This window comes from Onychomys torridus, chromosome 10 (genome assembly GCF_903995425.1).
Source record: "Onychomys torridus chromosome 10, mOncTor1.1, whole genome shotgun sequence".
Taxonomy (NCBI): Eukaryota; Metazoa; Chordata; class Mammalia; order Rodentia; family Cricetidae; genus Onychomys; species Onychomys torridus.
This window is the reverse complement of record NC_050452.1, coordinates 74,464,009-74,486,585: the sequence shown is the minus strand read 5'-3', so window position 1 is coordinate 74,486,585 and position 22,577 is coordinate 74,464,009.

Genomic DNA, 22,577 nt, shown 5'->3' with positions numbered 1-22,577 from the left:
TGAGCTCATATTGATATAAGGCAATTCTGAGTCTCAACTGAAGCATTTACAACATTTTTCTCTCAGTAAATATTCCAAGTCCAAAAGAGCCCAGTAGTAGCTAGAGTTTTCCTGGTCTTGCCTGGCTCACAGTCAGGACAAATATCTCTCACCCACCAGTCCTGCAGCTGCTCAGACCCAATCAAGTAAACACACAGAGATTTATATTACTTATAAACTGTATGGCCATGGCAGGCTTCTTGCTAACTATTCTTAGATCTTAAATTAACCCATTTCTGTTAATCTGTAAGTTGCCAAGTGGCTCATGGCTTACTAGGACCTTAACATCTGCTTCTCATCATGGCAGCTAGCACCATCTCCCTCTCTGCCTTCCTTTTCCCTCAATTCTCCTCTCTGTTAGTCCTGCCTATACTTCCTGCCTGGCTACTGGCCAATAAGCACTTTATTTATCAATCAATCATCCACAGCACCCAGTATTTTATGAGACTGTTAATCACGAAATACTAGTTTAAAATATTTATTACATCCAGAAATATAGGATATAGTGCACAATTTCCTTAGATTCCTCAATAGTTTAGTTTTGTGACTCCTTTAAAGTCCTTTGTAAGACTTAAAATCCTTTATAAGCTCAGAGAAAAGAGTAAATATTAAGATGTAGGCTCTGATAGGAAGAGTAACATGGGTGTGTTTGTTTTGATGTCTTTTGGTGCTAGGATTAAAAAGACCACAAACAGGATACACTTAAAAAACAACATAAAATCCCAGTTTTGGACACTGTGAGTTTAAAATCAGAGTGCCAGCATGCTGGTGTCTGGTGAAACTTCACCTAGGTAAAAGTCCACTGTTCACATGGTGGAAGGAGCCAGTGAGTTGTCTGGGGAACACTGTGTAAGAGTACTAATTCTGGTCACAAGAGCTCTTCATCTCCACTTACACATCTCATAAAAGGCTTCCCATCCTGACTGGACCATCTTGTGGGTCCAGTCTGAGACCTGAATTTTTTAGAAAGATAAACATTTACTTCATTGCAGGATGTGTTTGTGATCTAAGACTCAATCCCAGAACCTTGGATCTTACTGAGTGGAAGATTAATATATCTTTTCTGGTTCATGAAGGACTGGGGACTCTGATGACCTTTTATGTGTGTGCAGGTGTCTAGTTGGTCTTGAATGAAAGTCTGACTGTCTAGGTTAGACAGGGCTTAGAACAGGGCAGCAGGAGTTAGAAGTGCATAAGATGCCACAGAGGGTGGTGTGGAGATGGTGCATATCCCAGGCAATAGGAAGTGATTAAGATTTCTGAGCAGGTGGTATGGTTCAAGGTTTTTTGTTTTGTTTTTGCTACTATGTTTCTTGCAGAGAAAGACTTGGAGACAGCCAAAAATGGTGATTAGCATTTCTGCCTGGCCCTGGCAGCAGGTCTGTCCACATGCAGTCTGATTACAGAAAGATTTCAAAACAGTGCCATGAAAGGCTATCTTGAAAGGCAACAAGACAGGGTGGGTGGGTCTGGGTATCTAACCTATGAGGGTTCTCCTTCCACACAGAATGCACTTCCAGCCTTGCAGGATTGCTGCTAAAGCCAGCCCCTGAAAAGGCATTTCCTGGGATGTAACTCTGGTGGAAACTGAAAGCAGCTAAGTCTCTTCTGTAACTGGGGCATTTCTAGGAACTCGGTTGCTTCTTGTGTTAGTAAAACAGGAAAGTGTTTTTTTCAGCTCTAAAGAGATTTGCAACTACACAATTAAAGTACAAAGGCAATTAAACCCCTTAGCCCTGTGATGGTTTCCTTGTTTTTTACAAACTCTGTCTCTCTGTATGTCTGTCTTTTTCTCATGATGTGTGTGCATGTTTGTATGAGTGCTTGTTTATGTGTGTAAGGGAAGGCCCGTGTGCCACATTGTTGTGGAGGTCCGTGTCCCCTTGTTGTTTGTTGTGAGTTGTGCTAGCTGGCCCACAGGTTTCTGGGTATTTTCTGTCTTTCCCACTTGCCTTGCCACACTAGCACTGAGACTGCATATGCACGCTACAGCATGTGCCTTCATGTGGATTCTGGGGATTCAAACTCAGGCACTCATGCTTGAATGGCAAGGGCTTTACAGACCAAGCCATGTTTCCACACCCCAGCGTGCTTTTGTGGAGCATATTTAGAAACCACATTTTCCCACGGGCATATCTATGTTTCACAGTCTAGAGCAGCTTCTTTTCATGGACAGTGGTTTTGGCTGGGAACGTCACCAAAGCCTCACAATGGTCAATGTGTCCCTTCAATGTGTCTGCTGTCTCCACTACCCTCCATGGTGCATGACTCCACAGGGCTTCCAAAGTCAGGGGAGCTGTGTTATTTACAACTGTCTGTGTTTTCCCACAGCCTCCTTGTTACCTGCCACAGAACAGCCACTGGGAAAACATAGTAAAAAGGCAAAATCAGAAGCTCTTTATTTTAAGACACAACATGAAAATTCTTGATAAAAAGGGTTGTACTAGTATTTATAAAATCTCCTGACATACCTTAGGAGCAGGGTGGGGCATAAATAAGAATGTAAAAACTAGAAGAGACCTAAACAATAGAAGAAGAGGAACCACAGAGGAAGAAGAACCAGGCTCTAAAATATTCTGTGAACAGGAGATTGGGATGCTCAGGACACCAGGAATAAGATGGGCAAAAGTTGAGTGTCATCTCAGGACATGTATGTCAAGCATGTTCCATCTTTGCTGTTTGTTGTGTTTGGTTTCCTACAGATGAGGGATGCTGGGGGAATACACAAGGGTTAGATGCCTATGGAAGAGGGATGCTGGGGAATACACAAGGGCTAGATGCCTATGGAAGAGGGATGCTGGGGGAATATACAGAGGTGATGATCTAGATGCCAAAATGAGGCCTGGGCTCTGACTTGTTAGCAATGTGGAGTAAAACCTTACAACTGATGATGGCTGCCACCCATCTGGAAGGTAAACCACCTCTGTGCTTCTGAGTCTACAATCATTTTCTATGTTTCTTTCATCATCTTCTCTAAAGACATAAATAGAAAACTCAGAACACTCTGTGAGGGGAGCTGAGATTACATTCTGAAGCTCATGATAATTGAAAATTGTAGCACTTTCTTTTTACTTTAAAAAATATTTTTATTGAAAAACTTTTTCCATATACTATATTCTGATAAAGCTTTCCTGTCCCTCATATCCTCCCAGCTCCTCCCTGTCTCCCTGCCCACAAACTCATGCTTTTTCTTACTCTCTGTTTTCAGAACACAGACACAAGCAAGCAAGCAAACAAACAAACAAAAACATAATAAACACACACAAACACACCCTATAGAAAACAAAATCAGAAGCCACAATTAGCAAAATATCCAATAAGTTAAAAGAAAATGATCAAACAAAGCAATATCAGACAAAAGTACAAAAATACCATTGGGTTTGTTTTGTGTTGGCCAACCACTGCTGAGCATGGGGCCTACCATTCAGTGTGGTTTGTATGCACTGGAGAAAACGAATTTTTCCTTTACAAGTGAGTGTCAATTGCAGATAGCTTCTTGGTGGAGGTGGGGACCAGTGTCCACTTCCCCTCTCAGTACTGTGACCCTGTCTGGCTTGAACGTGTGCAGACCTTGTTAGTGTTGCCACTGTCTCTGTGAGTTTTTATGTGTGTCACTCCTACTATGTCTGGAGGCTACTGAGTCTTTGGAGTCATCCATCATCTCTGGTTCTTATACTTTTCCAGCTTCCTCTTCCACATAGCTCCCTGAATTCTGATGGGAGGTGTAGCCTGAATCTTAATTGGAGTTAATAAGAACATAGAGCCAGATACTGGGGAAAATGCTGAAAGATCAGAGGAAACAAGTTACAGCCACTTCTCACCTTGCCAACTCCCCTTCTGAAAGGGGAAGGTCCTGTCTTAATGAATCCTCAGACTGAATCCTCCTGAGTCCTCAGCCAAAAGGTAGCTGAACTCCTGTCTCCTCCCACCTTATATTCCTTTCTCTGCCCAGCCATATCACTTCTTGTCTCAACCTTCCTAGTACTGGAGTTAAAGGCATGTGACTCCCAAGTACTGGGGTTAAAGGTGTGTGCCACCACTGCCTGGCCTCTATGGCTAACCCTCTGGCTGGCTCTGCCCTCTGATCTTCAGACAAGCTTTATTTGTTAGAACATATACAAAATGTCACCATAGGGAGGGATTTGATGAAGACATCCTATTGAAGGATAATTCTATTACAAGTTTACCATGAGTTTAACATCTGCTTCACAAAAGGTGAATGCATGCCATATGAAGCTATTGCTTTTTTGAATCTCCTTAAATCTAAAATTTGTATAGGTGTCCATTTAGTTCTTATACAGTCTGGGGGATATCTATCATTTGGCATGTCCTGTAAGGATAAATTAAGGGTGGCTGTTTGAAAGCTTTAGGCTGCTCCTTTCTAACCTTATGCTAAGATTGGTTCTCCTTTAAATTCCTCTGAGTCTGAATATCACTATGATCTGTTTTAACAAGTTTTTCTAAAACTTTTATCTTGGCATTCATATTAATTGATTTTTTAATGATAAAACAAAGATGATCAATCAGATAATATTTTTAGCTGACATTATATAAATCCCATCTAAATTAATTATCCTCTCATTTAATTGTTCCATTTTCAAACAATCTAGCATATTATTAAACAGAGACCTAACTCCCTCCATTGTAATAATGTTTCCCAGTTTTTTCATGTGGGGGAAAAAACTTACTGTGTCTTAAAAAAAAAAAAACAAAAAAAAAAAACAACTAATTCTTCCCTTTAAGAAATCCCAATTGACTCACCAAATCTGGTGACAATGATGATTCGGATGATGGTAACCTGAGGCAGCTACCCAGTGTGGCAGCAGTCCAAGGAGGGGGTCCAGGAAAAGCCCACAACCCACTGGGAGAGGGAACCTGCTGTCTGAAAAACACACACAGGGGATCGAGGGGGAAGAAATACATGTGGTGGGAACTGACTAAAAGGCAGAGCTGGCTGGTGGTGAGAAGCAAACTCCAAAAGAAAACCTAATAGCTTTTTCATGAATCCATGGCCTACAAGTTGGGCATCAGATGTAGCACAAATCTGAATTGGTCTTAATAAAAACCCAGAGCCAGATATCAAGGTAAATGCTGAAAGATCAGAGAAACAAAGGAGCCAGCCACTAGAGGGACTTCTTAACCTCTACTGAATCCTTAGGCTGAAAGGGCTGAGCTCCTGTCACCATCCACCTTATATTCCTCTCTCTGCCCAGCCATATCATTCCCTGTTTCAACCTCCTAAGTGCTGGGATTAAAGGTGTGTGCCACCACTGCCTGGCTTCTATGGCTAACTAGTAGTCTAGCTCTGCCCTCCAATCTTCAGGCCAGCTTTATTTGTTAGAGCACATACAGGTTATCACCACATTACCACACTCATTCTCTGCACATTGTCCAGTTGTGGGACTCTGTGTCAGTTTCCATCTATTGCAAGAGAAAGCTCCTCCTATGTGGACTGAACAACACCCTGAACTATGGGTATTGCAGTATGTCATAAAGAATCATTTTATTGCTATGTTCCTTTGGCAGATCAATAGTATTTGGTTTTCCCCTAGGGCTATGGCATAATAAGCCAGGTTATTGTTCACTTTCATAGTGTCATGTAATGGTTCCATCTCATGGAGTAGGTGTTACATCCAATGAAAAAGTGATTGGTTACTCCTAAGTGCACAACCCACAGTATTAATTAACTTAACATGGATATGGAAAAATCTGGTGCTGAATGCCAAATAGATTGCTTCTTCCTTCTCAGATGGGAGTTAGCACTCTATAGGGATGATGATCCATGGTGAATTATAAGTCAGTTAATGTAGCCACAAATAAAAGGGGGCAGTAACTCCATTAGTATCCTACAAAAAAGTGAAATGATGAGAGAGACAGAGTGTGTGCTAACCCATCACCAAATTGCAGCTCCATGCCTGAGCCAGACAGGCAGAAAAACCACCCCACTGACACAGTCACATCAGAATTGCTAGATAAGGAAATAACTGTTACCTTAAGCCACTAAGTTTAATGGACCATTTTGAAGCAAAAGTAACTGATATAATAGTTATTCATTAGCTAATCATTTTAGGTCTTAGCACTGCTTGAGCATCTACATAGTAAGATACTTGAGAATACATTAGCATCTTTTCCAAAATCTTCAGGACTTTAGATAGTAACAGTTACATGACTGAATTTGTATAGACAATTTGGTAAAAGTTGCCCTCCAACAATTTTATCTATCTATCTATCTATCTATCTATCTATCTATCTATCTATCTATCTATCTATCTATCTATCCATCCATCCATCCATCCATCCATCCATCCATCCATCTATCTATCTATCTATCTATCTATCTATCTATCTATCTATCATCTATCTATTTATTGTTGTTTGAGATGAGGTCTTCCTCTACCCCTGGCTGGCCTGAAACTAGCTATGTAGACCAGGATAGCCTCAAACTCATGAGCTCCATTTGCTTCTGCATCCTGAGTGCTGGAATTAAAGGCATGTGCCACCATGGCCCACTTAATGTGAGTTTTCTTTCCCTTTTGAGGATGAGGTTAATCATTTTTGCATACAGTGACATCACCTAAAGATAAACCATTGGACAATATGCACAATGAGAGACTTGGGAGCACTCAGTCCTACATGGATGTCTTCATAAAACCTCACCCCTCAAGGTTCAGGGATCTATACAGAAGAGGGGCCAGAAAGATTGTAAGAGCCAACAGTGGGGGATGAGTCCAAGCAAATAATGTCTTTCAGACACAACAGGACTGATACACATAGGACGGTGGCAACATGCACAAGGCCTACACAGCTCAAGCCAGACAAAATTTCTGCACTGAGAAGAGGAAGTGGACACAAAATCCTACCCCTAACAAACAACTCACAGGCCCATCCTGTACCATATCCATTGCACCACTGAGCCAGATCTACACCACACTCTATATTTAGACAAGGAGGCATATTCTATACATCAGCCAGTTTCCTCTGTCTACTTGACTTAATTCCATGAAAGCCATCTCCAACTCTAGGCCCAAATCACCTGCACACCTCTCTTCTGCCCCAATATGTTTTTATCAGACTTAGAACTAACAAAACAATTTGACATGCTCATATCTAATTGCAAAATACAAACAGTATGAATGATAAAGCCAGTATATGCTCTTCAAAACCTACTGGTTTTGTAGAGATGTTTGCTCTGAGAATTACCTAGATGAACCTCAGGACACAGAATTTAAAAGAACAATCATAAACTTTATCAAAGAATTCAAGGAGTTTAAATAAGATGCAAAGAAACAGCTCAATTAAGTTAAGGAGAAAGAACTTAAGGAGTAGAAATGCCTGAGTGATGCCTAAGAAAACACAGACAAGGTTGACGAAAATTATGAAGACAACGCAGGACTTGACTGAGAATGGGATTCTGTAAGGAGATAGGAACATTGAAGAGGACTCAGGCTGAGGTGGAGATGGAAATGAAAACTCCAATAACAACTAGACAACTCAAAGGAAAGCCTTACGTTAGAACATCAAGACTCAAAGTAGAGAGTCTAGACCAAATCATCAAGGAATCTAAAAATAGAAAAAAAAAACCCACAGGAAAGGAACACACAGGAAATGTGGGACACCATGAAGAAACCAAACCTTTGAATTATAGGCATAGATGGAGGAGAAGAATCCTAAGTCAGTGGCATAGACCAGACCATCAACACGATCATAGAAGAAAACTTCCCCACACTAGGAAAGATGCACCCATACAAATACAAGAAGCACATAGAACACAAAAGAGACAAGACCAGAGAAGAAACTGCTCATGGCGTATCATAGTTAAAACAGTATACACAACAAAAAGGATATCAAAAGCTGCAAGAGAATAAATGAAAGTCACATATGAAGTAAAATACTATAGAATAACAGCTGATTTCTTAATGGAAAGTTGGAAAGCCAGAAGTGTCTAGACCACTGCAGTTCAAGTCCTAAAAGACAATATTATTTAAGAAACAACAAATAAAGCAAATAACAGCTGTTGAGATATGTCTTAGTTAGATTTTTTTATTGCTGTGAAGAGACACTATGTCCTTGGCAACTCTTACAAAGAAAACATTTGAGCTGGTGGCCTACAGTTTGAGGAGTTCAGTCCATTATCATGGTGGGGAGCCGTGGTGGCGCACAGATGGCGCAAGGTGCTGAATACATCTTGACCAGAAGGCAGCAGGAAGTTGACTGACTGTCACACAAGTGAAGCTTGAGAAATGAGTCCTTAAAGCCCACCCCCATAGTGACACACTTCCTCCAACAAGACCACACCTACTCCTATAAGATCATACCTTCTAATAGTGCCACTCCCTTTGGGAGGCATTTTATTTTAAAACACCACAAGATAACTCAGTGAGTAAAGGCATGTGCAGAGACAGCTTGGTTTGATCTCAGGAGACCTGTCAGGGTGGAAAGAGAAAACCGTCTACACAAAGTTGTTCAGTGACCTCCACAGGCCTGCCACATCTCTCTCTCTCTCTCTCTCTCTCTCTCTCTCTCTCTCTCTCTCTCTCTCTCACTCACACACACACACACACACACACACACCTACATCACACATGCACACATATAAACACATATATATGAAATAATAATAATTTTTAAAAAATGAATGTCAATTTTCTGAAGCAATTGCATAAGTTTTATTTTCAGACTTATAGCACAGACCTTTAGTACTTTTTTTGTCACAACTGAGAACTTCTCTTGACAAATTTCCACTTAATAGTGACTCTTTGATAGTTAAAGGATTTACCTCATGGTGCTGTCTTCCTACTGAACCAGAAAATGTAGGCTTGTAATTGGTTTTAAAACCATGGCTGGAGAGATGGCTCCATAGTTAAGAGCACTTGCTGTTCTTCCTGAGGACCAGGGTTCTATTCCCAGTACCTACATGGACATTCACAACCATCGGTAACTCTAGTTCTAGGGAATCGATGTCTTCTCTGGCCTCTGAAGCCACCAGGTATGCTAGTAATGCACAGACATACATGTAAGCAAAAATACCCATACATATAAAAATAAAGTAATTAAGAGCTCTTAATCATGTGTTAGCCATAGCCATCTCCCTCATTGCAAGTTAGCGGGCCACGTCTAGAAGCTGAGACTCTGGAACCTACACAGCCTCCATCATTGGCCAAGTCAAGGTGAGCACTGTGGCAAATAACAACTCCTCTTCTTTGTGGTATCTCCTTCTGTTTCTGTTATTATTTATGTGCATGTGTTTGTGTATGAGTACGTTTGTGTATGCATGTGGAGGTCAGAGGTCAACTTAAGGTGTTTCTTGGATTACATCACCCTCATTTTTAAAAAGTTTTTATTTTAGATAAAGTCACTTGGTTTGGTACTCAGTGGTTAGCCAGGCTGATGGGTCAGTAATTTCAAGGAGTCTGTCCATCTCCACTATCCCAGCACAATAGTCACTATGTGGCCACCTGACCTACCTTGTGCATGTGTGTGCTGGGGATCAGTAGGTCCACATGTTTGTGAAACAAATACTTCATTCACTGAGTTCTCTCTCTCTCTCTCTTCTCTCTCTCTCTCTCTCTCTCTCTCTCTCTCTCTCTCTCTCTCTTTCTCTCTCTTCTCAGCTGTCCTGTTTTTTTCCTGGTTGATTGGCTGGAAAGCAGGTGTGAGAACCAAAATCCCTGAAGAGTAACACTAAAAGCAGAACCTCCCAACATCCTCAGCACTGGAAGGAAGTGATCGCTGTGTGTCCTGTCATGACTCTGTGGCCTTCTGTGGTCCTGACCTTGACAATCACTTCATCCTGTAATAAAGAGTGGAGGAATGGAGTAATTACCTCAACAATGTTTATCCTTGAGTCTGCAGAGGAGGTGGAAGACACACTCAAGAACTGTATCAACTGGTGTTGGGTGTCTAGAGTTGCCTGCTGATTATCATTCCTTCCATTCCTAACTGGACCCTGAGGAAAAGCTCACTAAGAATTGCTGTAGATTTTCATTAGTTTGTAGTTAGAGTTTTCCTGCCTGGCCCACAGTCAGGACAAATCTCTCTTACCCCCCAGTCCCACGGTCGCTTAGACCCAACCAAGTAAGCACACAGAGACTTATATTGTTTACAAACTGTATGGCTGTGGCAAGCTTCTTGTTATCTGCTTCTTTTATCTTAAATTAACCCATTTCTATTAATCTATAAATTGCCACATGGCTGTGGCTTACCAGTACCTCACATCTTTCTTGTCATGGTGTTGGCTGGCGTGTCTCTCTACCCAGCCTTCTACTTCCCACAATTCTCCTCCTCCTTGTCCCACCTACCCTATCCTTCCTACCTGGCTACTGGCCAATTAGCAGTTTATTTATTTTTACCAATCAAAGCAACACATTTGACATATAGAACATCCCACAGCACTTCCCCTTTTCTTTTTTTCAAAAAGCAAGGTTTTAACTTTTATGTAGTAAAATTTCAGATAACAAAACAATTATCAAGCAAGAATTACAGTTACAATATTAAAGAAGATATCCTATCTATCTTATATTTGTGAGTCTAACGTTTTATATCTAATTTATCTTTTATTATAACTGAGAAAATTATAAATATCTAGTCTTCAACCATATCAAAGACCTCAGAAGGATATAATACTACCTGAGAACTGAGAGAAGGATGCAAGCAACTTTCGGGAGAGACAGCTGGCAGCCTGGACAGTCACCTAATGTTCCTTTGTAAAGTTGGGACATTTGTCTTCAGCCCTCAGGGCTAGAGTCTCTTGGTCACTTTTTTCAGTGTCCTGTAGAATGTCTGGCAGTTTCCTCTGCGAAGCAGAAACCTGAAGAACCATTTTGTCAAGCAAAGTTCAGTGGTCACCTTTCTATGGGTCCTGCATGTTCAGTTGATCAAGCAGTTCAGGCAAGAATAGTTTCTTGCCCAAATGGCTATTTTTGCCAAGGTGAAGATAAATGCCATATGAAGTGTCTTCAATGCTCCTCCTCCTCTCTGAAGTAAATTGGTGCTGCCAGGAGCAGACATGTGTCACTGTCCAGAAAGTCTAAATTTTAAAAATATTTTAAATGCCATATTTTGTAGACCTTTGAAGTGTTTGAAGATTACCTGTCTATCTGAAATATATCTATGTATACCTAGAAAACTTAACATGACTATAAGTTTGACTATCATAGAAGACTAATTGATCTGTATTTCTTAATTATCCATTACAATATAAATGAGTTGCATAAACATAATACCTCAAACGAGAGTAGAAATATATATATACAGTACACCAAAATTAACTTTAAGTTTGTATCAATAGACTAAAATCTATACTAATGTAAGACATTTTACACAAGTTGTTGTTCTTTAAAAGTAAGTTCATTAATCTACCCTTTCATCCTATTATATCTATATCATATACACTTATTTTTCTTTAGAAAGAGATCATTTTTATAATCAACATGATTTAAATATAAATACTGGTTTTTCTCTGTCCTACACCAGAGGGCTCTTCTGATTTGGGACACAAGAATCTCTTAAACTTTTCTTTTAGCAATATGCCTGGGTTTAGAGAACGAGTGAGCCAATTCTATCCCCAAAGCCACCTTGATAATTTTGGGAATTTGGACATAGTTTCTCTTACTACTTCCTGCTGCAGGAGGTGCTGTATTTTATGGGGACACAAAATTTTAGGATATGGAGTAGTCCATGAAGGCAAACCTCTGAGCCAGTTGCCTTGAAACCATTTTGGATGTCGGATCATCTGGGCCATGGTGTCATCAGAGACCTTTCAGGTGGTCTTGGCTGATCAAACCTGATGTATCTTAATCTGGAACAAATACACAGCCTCTGGCTTTCTGTGGAAACAAAAGCAGAGACTCTTTTCCAAAGCAACATATCCTTATATCCAAATTTCGAAGTCAAGGTACCTTTAAAATTTACATATTTGTTTAACTCAACAGCTTTTACAATCAAATCTTTTTCTGTAGTTAAAAATCCCAAAGACAAGACAAACCAGATTCTCTGTGTAATATCTGTCTTTGTAAGACTGAAACGCTGCTCCACCCACCTCAGCTTTCCGGTGGTACCATTTACTGCCAGCTCTGGGTCTGGAGCCATGTGTATCATCAACTATCAGAAGCAGTTCTATCAAAGCAGTGCATAGCCCAGAAACTTTTTTTTTTTTTAATTAGCAAAGGCTAAATCTACCACACAGCAGACTAAAGTGTTGCTTAGAGATTCTTCACTCCTGCCACACTGCAGGTCAGATGCACACGCCAGGAACCCGCCATAGTAGCTCAAAGCAGCAGGCTGCCGCTAACTTGAGAGAGACAACTAGGAAGCTGTTTTTAGCTCAGTTTTAGACTCTTTTTTTCTGAAGTTTTAGGTGGAAAATCTTGCCAACACGTTGGGCACCATTTGTAGTGAGAGTTTTCCTGCCTGGCCCACAGTCAGGACAAATCTCCAATCAGAGCAACACATTTGACATACAGAATGTCCCACAGCATTAGTTATTTGTAATAAAGACTCATTTATTTAATGTGATACCAGTTTCAGCAAAAACTGTTAAATACAAGGACTTGAAAAATTCAACTGACCGTTAGGTCAGAGTTGAGTTTCATTCTCCCAATTATGAGGTAATATTGATATAGTGGAAAAATGACCTCATTTTATCTGGGAATATATTGTATGTTATCCATGTGAGACATGGTTAGATGCTGTTGACGTATTGGATCTAAACTTTGAATCCCCCTTGCCTTGCTATATGTTTAACTCTGTCTTTGTTTTTAAATAATGATTAATTATACATCTTTTATGTCCTTGGGGAAAATAAGAACTTGTCAAGCTCAACAGAAACAGATATAAAGAAATAAGATCAGGTTAGAAATTAATGAAATGAAACAGAAAAATAAAATACTATAACAGCAAACAATGAAATGAAGAGCTGGTTGTGTGAAAAGAAAAGCAAGATCAATGACCCGTTAGCCAAACTAGCCAAAAGAAAAGGAGAGACAATTAAAATTAATAAAATTATAGACAAAGAGATATTACTTCAAATACAAATAAAATTTACAAAATCATAAGGGCATATCTTATATCCTACTAAGTAGGAAAAATCCAAAAGATATTAATGAATTTCTAGACATTTATGACCTAACAAAGTTAAATACAGATGAGATAAATAATATAAATGAGATAGAAGTTATAATACACCAACCCAAAATGTCCAGGCTCAGGTAGAGTCAGTGTAGAATTCTATAAGGCCTTCAAAGTAGAACAACAGTAAGTTTTCTCAAGAGATTTCTTAAATCAGAAAATGAAGGAATACATCCCAAGTCATTTTATGAAGCTAGTATTACCCTGATACCAAAACCAGACAAAGACACAGCAATAACAAAAAGGTGGATGACCACAAATACATTCTTGATAAAATACCTGCAAACTGATTTAAAAAACACATAAAAACAATTGTTCATCATGATTGAGCTGGCTTCACTCTAGAGACACAGAGATGGTTCTACATACACAAATCAATAAATGTAATACACTACATAAAAAAACTCAAGGATAAAAATCACATCATCATTTCAATAGGAAAGGACCTTGGCATAATCAAACACCCTTCCATGAAAACAAGCCTGAAGAGAATATGAATGGAGGAAACACATCTTAGCATGATACAGATTGAATGACCTGCAGCCAACATCATGATACCTGGAGAAAAACTCAGGCATTTCCACTAAGATCAGGAATAAGCCTGGGCAGTCTGCACTCTCCACTCCTGTATATGGTAGTTCTACTTTCAGTCCCTGAGAAATTTCAACAGCATCTGTATCCTTTAACACTCTTACCAACAGTGAATTAGGGCTTCCCCTTACCCACATCCTCACCATCGTTTGTTGCCATTTGTTTTCTCCATGATATCCATTTTGATTGGAGTGAAATAGACCTCAAATCATGTAATTTACAAATCCCCAATGAGTAAGAATTTGACCACTTTAAAAATATTTATTCTTTGTGTTTTGTTTCTTTTTCTCTTTTCTTTCTTTTTTGTGTATATGTGTTTCTTCTGTTGAGAACTCTGTTTATTTCCATAGCCTATTGTGTTATTTGGGTTCTTGATGTTATCAGGTTGTTGTGTATTCTGTTTTTTATTCCCCTGTCAAAGGTGCATCTGCTGAGGATTTTCTCCCCCCACATAATCCAAATGCCTCTGTCTCCTCTTACAGAGATACCTGCCCTTCTGTGTTCATTGCTACTCTAGACACAATAGAGGAAATGGAAATAGCCTATGTCCAGTGCTAAGATGGCAGGGGTGATGAACATAATGGAAATGTAGCACTATAATAATCCATGTGAGGAAGATATAGACCACCACACTAATGTAGACAATTAAGCTGATAAAAGTCCTTTAGTTTTGGCCATTGACCAAGAGTGGGCACATGCCTCAAAGTCTCCTGGTGCAGAAGGTCAGAGTTACAGCATTCTTTTCATTAAGAATTTTTTTTAATTCATTTTATACACCAATCCAAGATTCCCCCTCTTCCCTCCTCTTGCCCCTCCAGCCTACCCTCCCAACGTGCCCTGGCCCCATTCCCTCCTACAAAAAGGTAAGGCCTCCCATGAGGAGTCAGTAGAGCCTGGTACATTTAGTAGAGGCAAGTCCTAGCCCCTCCCCCTGCCTTAAAGCTGTATGAGGTGTCCCATCATAGGTAGTGGGCTCCCAAAAGCCAGCTCATGCACCAGGGATGGATTCTGATCCTACTGCCAGGGGGCCCCTTTAGCAGATCAAGCTACACAACTGTCTTGCTATGCAGAGGGCCTAGTCCAGTCCCGTGGCGGCTCCACTACTATTGATCTGAATTTCATGAATTCCCACTAGTTTGGTTTGGTTGTCTCTGTAGTTTCCCCATCATGATCTTGATGCCCCTTGCTCATAAAATCTCTCTTCTCCTTCTTCCACTGGACTCCTGGAGCTCAGTCCAGTGCTTGGCTATGGATCTCTGCATCTGCTTCCATCAGTCACTGGAGAAAGGCTCCATGATGATAGAGTATTCACCAATCTGATTACTGGGGTAAGCCAGGTCAGGCATGAGAACGAGATGGTTGAGCTGGAACAGGTTTGGAGTGGGAGAGCAAGAGATACCATGATAGAGGGAGATAATTTTGTAAGCCAATTAAACAAAAATAATTTTAAAAATGAGTTTGAAGGGCAGTTCTCTGTGTGAGTGGATAATGCTGCTCTCAGAGTCATAGGTTCTTAAACAAAAATTCTGGCACAGATATGGGATACCTCCTTGTTAGTTGTTGACCCTGGAAGCTCCAAGTGCCACACAAGTGTAAGACAGGTGTCCCAGATCCACTTGGGTTTAGAGAAAGGCCAGATTACGATTGGGGGTGGTGGTGAAGAGAATCACCTAGAAAGTTGATTATGTAGTTATCAAATCCTCGGATATGGGGATGTAACTGGCACACCTGGGGCAGGCCTGGAGCCCTGGGTTAGGTACCAGCACTACTACACAATAGAAGTAAAAACTAACTAGCGGTAGACAACAAACGCACAGAAGGAAGAACAGGGTGACCTTTGGAAAGGGCGGCCATGATGGAGCTTGAGGGAAGCCCTGTGGTCCTCTGTCTTTCCTGTGTGTCTCACTGCTGCTCTCCCCTCCCCCTCCTCTCCCCACCTCTGTCCTTCTCCATTCCTCCCTCTTGTCTTTTCTTTCTGCTCTTTTGTTTTCAAGGTAGAGGGCAGAAGTAGTTTCACTTAGTAGCCCAGGTTGGCCAGCAACCTCTATGTAGCACAGGCTATCCTACAACTTGCAAACCTTGGACCTCAGGCTGAGTCCTGAGATTATAGGTGTGAGCTCCTATTCCTCCTTCTGAAGTACTCGAAATGTTCTATAAAAATCTGAGTTTCACAAATACAAATATGTCACATTGTAAATACACATCAAGCTGTCTAGTAAGATTTTCTATAATGTTGTATGTATGTGCATGTGTGTTTGTATGTGGGTGTGCATCCCTGTGGAGGTCAACAAGAGTGTTATCCTCACTCTCATCCTGAACCTGAGGAATGAACCAGGGATTTCTGATTCAGCCACTGGTCAGCAAGTGCCAGGGATCCCCCTGGCTCCCCCTCCCAGGCTTTTTGCTTAGTGCTGAGGATCTGAACTCATGTCTTCATGCTCACAGAGTGGGGCCACTGCCAAGCCTGTACTTTCTCTGTATGTATTTTGTACTTGAATAAATGTTAACTTTATAAAAAAAACTTTTACAATTTTTATTCTTTGAGAATATTGAGAACTTCATAAATCCGATGTGTTTTAATCATACTCAGCCTCACTCACCCTCTACTGCTACCTTACAACAGAATTCCTCCCAAAGTCCCTCTCCCAACAATTCTTCCTTCTTTCCTCTGTTCCCCTCCCTCCCCATTCTTCTCCCTCCCTCCCCCTTCCTCTCCCTCCCCTTCTTCAAAGACCACCGAGTCCAGTCAGAGACACCCATGTACACATGGAGTAGAACCATGCCCTGGATAGTCACCATACCAAGGACCACACTCCTGAAGAACACCGACTTTGCCCTCTCCTGGCAGTCATCAACTGTCTGTAGCTCCTCAGCGGGAGGGGGAGGGCCCGTGTGACCCTCCCCCATTCATGCTGGAATGTTACAGAGACTATTAGAGTATGAAACTGACTTACTTACAACACTGAACTTTGTGGTCTATGAAGTGTCCTGTACTGCACACACTGCGCCATCTGACTGCAGGTTCACAGTCTACACTTAGTCCCCTCCCCTCTTCCTGTTCTTCAGGGTTAGAGTTTGATATTTAGCCTAGCCACCAAAATCCCAAATCCTCCTGCCTCAGTCTCTCAGTTATGGGGATTACAATAGTGAACAATACATTTTTTTCTCAGTTGATCTCATGAGATGTAAAATGAAACAATAAATTAATTTTTATATTAACAACCTGGGCTTTTCACAAGCCATATCCTGGGCTGTCCTGGCCCCCGAGTTTGTCCCTTTTGGTGTTAAGCATATATTCACCTCCTGTTTATTATCCCCACTGCTAATCTATTAAGAAAGAAAAAAAGAATGAAAGGAAGGAAGGAAGGAAGGAAGGAAGGAAGGAAGGAAGGAAGGAAGGAAGGAAGGAAGGAAGAAGGGAGAAGAAAGGCAGCAGGCAGGCCTGAGTCAATACTGCTGATTCCTGAGAACTGCAGGAGTTATTTTCTCCTGAGTTCTTGGGATTGTAACTTTCTGTCTTCTTCCTGTGAGTGTCTTCCTCATGGCAGCCTCAGTGGTCAGCATTGCTTTAGTTGTGTTCATCCTGAAGGTCTTTATAAAGACAAATTTGCTGTAGTCACATTGGTTGTCAGTTCTTTTCTTTGAGTGCTCAAAATACATAGGTCCACACTCTGGCCATTAGCATTTCTGTCAAGGAATGTGCTGTTGTTCTGATGGTTTGCCAATCAGGTACTTTGTTAATAACTTGGCTCTTCTCTTAGTGGCTTCCAGCATTCTTTTTCTGCTCTGTACCCTCTGCATTTTACCAAAAGTGTGATATGACAAGATTATTTTCTGGTAAATCTATGTGGTGGTCTAAATTATCTCCCTACCTGGAAGACATCCTAATCTTTCAATAGATACAGGACATTTTACAATATTGCTTCAATGAACAGGTTTTCCATGTCTTTAGTTTTTATTTCAGCATTCTATTCTAATAAAAATGTTATTCTTAGTTCTCTCAGTCATGTCCTAGAGGTCATCATATTTTTTTTCTTTATTCCTCTTAGAAATCAATAACTCATTAACCTTTGAGGCCCTGATATTTTATCTTTCAGTTGAATTTTAAAAAAATGTATTTGTAAACTTTTCCTAAATTTTCATTTTTAGAAGTTCTCTATTATCACTCATTTCCTATATTGTTTTGATCATTTCCTTCAGCTGTCTATCTTTTGGAAATTGCAATCCTTTTAAAGTTAACTCTTGAATGGTTTCTTCAGCACTTTACCTAATTTAAACATGTTTAGTTTCAGTTGCTGACATGTTATGATCTTTTGAGAAAGTTGTGTTTCCTTGTGTTTCACTGTTGTAGTTGTGCATCTGTGAGAGTGAATACATTTTACACATTGATGTGAGGATTTGTAGAGTAAGCATCCTTCTACAGAGAGCCTAATCACCAGCACTGGCCAAAATGCAGAAAATAAACCACAATAACAATACCAGAGGCAGCTTCCCACAATAATCATAATGGGAATAATGAAATATTTGACAGGAGGTAGTGATCCATGCTTTTAATCCCAGCGCTTGAAATACAGAGGCAGCCATCTCTGAGTTCAAGACCAGTGTGGTCTACAGAGTGAGTTCTATCCAGGACAGCTAAGGTTACAAAGAGAAGTCCTGTCTCAAAAAACCAAAAAAAAAAAAAAAAAATGTGTAGCAAGAGAGGTTATAAAAGAGAAAAGTAGAGAAAGAGGAAAAGAGCAGAGCAGGAGATTTAAAATATAGTTACATAGTTTTAAAAGTATAAATAAAATAAATAAACTCCATACTTACCATCCTGATGCTTGGAAGGTGAGGCAGGAGGATCACAAATTTGTTGCAAAATTGAACCATCCAAAGAGAGCCTGCCTCATAGTCAACAACAATAAGATTAAGTAAACACAAGACAGGGATTTTCAAAAGATCAAAACTTTTTAAATACTTAAAAATAATGTGCTATATGAAAAGAACACATAATGTTTTAATATCTGGAAGACAGAGACTTGGACGAGCCTCTCTCCTGATGCTCTCATAGAATTTGCAGGTCTGGGGCATTGGGGTCATACTTGGTATGTCCCATCTCTCTCTGCTGCTGCCTTCCTGGCTGGTGCTGTACACAGTACCCAGGTGCCTTAAGTACAGAGCATCATTCACTCTAAAGACCGACTGTCTTTGTATATTCTTTGCAACTGCAAGTCCCAGAGGTCATGTGGCCCGTAGTCCAGGTAGACACTTCCGTTTGTGGGTTTGTCTAAACAAAGCCTTGTCTACAGGATGCTTTGGGGAAGTGGGATTGAAAACAGAGTATGGAGTTCTGCAATGGAGGGAAGTCTTGGGAGCCGAGCTTTGTGCCTGAGCATTTTCAGATCCTATCCAGCAGCAAACCACCATGCCATAAGGAGGAATCTGTGGGAACTGAGTCATCCTTTCACTGGGGTTCTGAGTTCTCAGCCCCTGTCTGCTGCACAAAAATTGCAGCATGGGGCAGTTTCACAAACCAAAGAATCTTCCAGCCACCTGCTCAGAACTCTCAGGCTCAGCAGTCATCCACAGGAGCCATGTCATTCCCGGTACAGAGGGCAGGGCTGCCTGTCCTCATGCCTCCACAGCCTGAGTCAGGAGTGTATCTGTAGGTCACTCCCACCTGCACTACTGTCCCTCATGGCTGCCTACCAACCAATGCATCCCAGGGCACCATGACATGTACTTGATGATTTTGGAACCCCACTGCAGCTCAAACTCAGGGAACAGAAGCTCCTGGTTCTAGCACTGTGAGACATGATGTGTGCAGAGCTATGCCCATCTGTGTTCCTACAGGACAGTAGTTTACAGAGTGTGCATTACCCTGGGTGACTCCACTTTATAAAACTGTGGTTTGTTTCATTTTGAAAACAAATGCTGAGGCAAAATAAATCTGTACCTTATGTGTGCAAGTGTCTACCGAGATGGTAAAACATAGATTGATAAGTAAGTAATTATTACAAATGAATTATTCCTACCTATACATATATCAAGCCAGGAGCACCTAAATCTATGATATTTGAAGACCTTGCCCAAGAAACCAAGCTTGTGTGCTTGTCCAGAACCCCAGAGCATTGAGCACTATCATGCCCTCACCTGGATCATACCCACTGAGTCATCAACAGGCCACCTGATTTTTGCACCACTAGATACAAGGCGACAAACTCTCAATTCTGACCCCAGGACTTCTGCTCACCATGACCAGCCCTAATGGAAGTGGATCACTTGAGCTCCCATTTGTTCAGACCCCTTATGCCTGGAGTTAGCTCTGTGCTTTGGAGCAATCTGCCCTTGAACCATCTCTGTATCTTGAACTGACATGGGCCTTGAACCAATTGAGTGTTTATTTGCCACCCTGTTCCGGAATAGCTCCCTCTGCTGCATGTGTGTCAACTCCGCTTTTCCTTCCACAACTCTGCTTTAACCTTGCACCACTGTAACCTTTCTTGATACTGTGTTCAATGCAGTCTGTGATCTGAGAGGCAATATTAGTCACTAGAGTAAGAAGGAACCAGTTTACACTTGCCAAAAGTCACAAGTCTCAGAAAAAAAAAAAGACACCAGTGCCTGGGAAATGAAAGGCAAGAAAGTTGATGCAGCATTGTTCTTCAACAATTCTGACATGTGGATGACATAAGTGTATCCATGCATGTTTTTCAAATGGCATCCCCATGACAGTGATTGATTCAATGATTTTATTCCTAGTATTGATGTGCCATTCAGGAAGAGACGGTGTCAGGTGCAATTCCTGAGCTGGATTTAAGGCTCCTGAGAGTGATGGGATCCTCCTGACGGCCTGGTGTCACCAGGGCAGCCTGCTTTACCTTGGAGTTGCTGCCCTGGCCTCACACATGCTGCACATGCACTGACCTGTACTGTCAGGCCCAGGCCAGTGATTCTCTATGTGCTAGTTGTCTTCTGCATTTTCTCCCTCCCAGGTGATCTTGTCCAGGAACTTCAGAGCCTTTCTTCAAGTCCTGAAGACTTCTTATGCTCTCATGTAGATCTCTGTCTTTCCAACGTGGAGCTTCTTTCTTCCTATGATAGTTCTCATACAGAATGGATTTCATTTCAATAGCAGTCATGTGTTTCTCCAGTTCTCCTTCTTAATCTATCAGTGTTTAAGTGGTTGCTAAATGCATTATTCAAAACTTTTATTTTATTTTATAATTTAATTTAATTTTACACATCAGCCATGGATTCCCTGTCTTCCCCCTCCCCCCCCCCACTTTCCCCCCAGCCCACACCCCATTCCCATCTCCTCCAGGGCAAAGACTCTCTTGGGGATTCAGCTCAACCTGGTGGATTCAGTCCAGGCAGGTCCAGTCCTCTCCTCCCAGGCTGAGCGAAGTGTCCCTGCATAAGCCCCAGGTTCCAAACAGCCAGTTCATGCACTAAGGACAGATCCCACTGCCTGGGGGCCTCCCAAACAGTTCAAGCTAATCAACCGTCTCACTTATCCAGAGGGCCTGATCCAGTTGGGGGTCTCCTCAGCTATTGGTTCATAGTTCATGTGTTTCCATTAGTTTGGCTATTTGTCCCTGTGCTTTTTCCAATCATGGTCTCAACAATTCTTGCTCATACAATCCCTCCTCTTTCTCATCAATTGGACTCTGGGAGCTGCACCTGGGGCCTGGCTGAGGATTTCTGCATCGGCATCCATCAGTTATTGGATGAGATTTCTAGCACGACAGTTAGGGTATTTGGCCATCTGATCACCAGAGTAGGTCAGTTTGGGCTTTCTCTTGACCATTGCCAGTATTATGATGGTTTTTAAAAATACATTTAGTGTCTTGTGATAAGAAATCTGTAGTTCTTTTTTTTTCTGTCTTTGAATGTAGCAATCAATTGACATATTATTAATGATTGCTAATCACAGTCTGGATTACTTGGGAACCTCTTTCTATATTCTCACTTGAGGAATATTTGATCAAGTTTACTGGCATGCCTAGAAATTTGCAATTGAAATTTTGGACAACATTTTTTGAGCAGGAGAAGTTTAACATTCTTCCAGAAATGTCTGAGTAGAGCACACTGATGTGGCAGAGGCTTGGCCCCCTACCTTGGTTTGTCTGAAATTCCAAAGCCTCATCAGCCCTCTGGACCTCAAGGCACAGGGTTTAGAATGCCATTGTTCTGAGGATCCAGGTTTGCCTGGTGACAGATTGCTAATAGTTTTCCCAGGAGTAACAGGGCATCTGGCAGACATGTTCAGCAGGTTTTGTTTTCCTGCCTTTCCTGGAGTCTCCCTGTACTTTTGAGGTTTCATGTGCTCATGGCAGGAGGGAAGGCAGGAGGGCCTGGGCTGGCTCCGGTGCTGCTGTTCCTCAGCCCTGGCTGCTTTGGTTGGTGTCACCAGAGCTCTTCACACAGCTGCTCCCACCCTGTCTGCTTTCAGGTTGCTCCTGGAGGAGGCTTGCCTGAGTGGCTGGTCCCTCACAGGCAGGAGCTTACCACCAAGATGTCAGCTCTTAGAAAGGAAAGCCAGCTATGTTGAAGATGTATTTTAAACTGTTTCACAAGCTCAGTTCACTAAAGGTCTTACTTTAAAGCAGACATTAATAACTTGTGAAAAGAGACATTTGTATTTCATTTGTATTATTTTTCCTTGAAAGTCTTAATCTGCTTAGCTACTGATTTGGTGTCCCTGGTCATTGTCATTTTATAATCTAAGTCTTCCTAGAATTGTAATTATCTTCCTTTTTTAAGTAAATGTGTTCATTACTGTGTGTCCACATGCCAGGACAAGGTGGGGAGGTGAGAGGACAACTCTGTGGAATTAG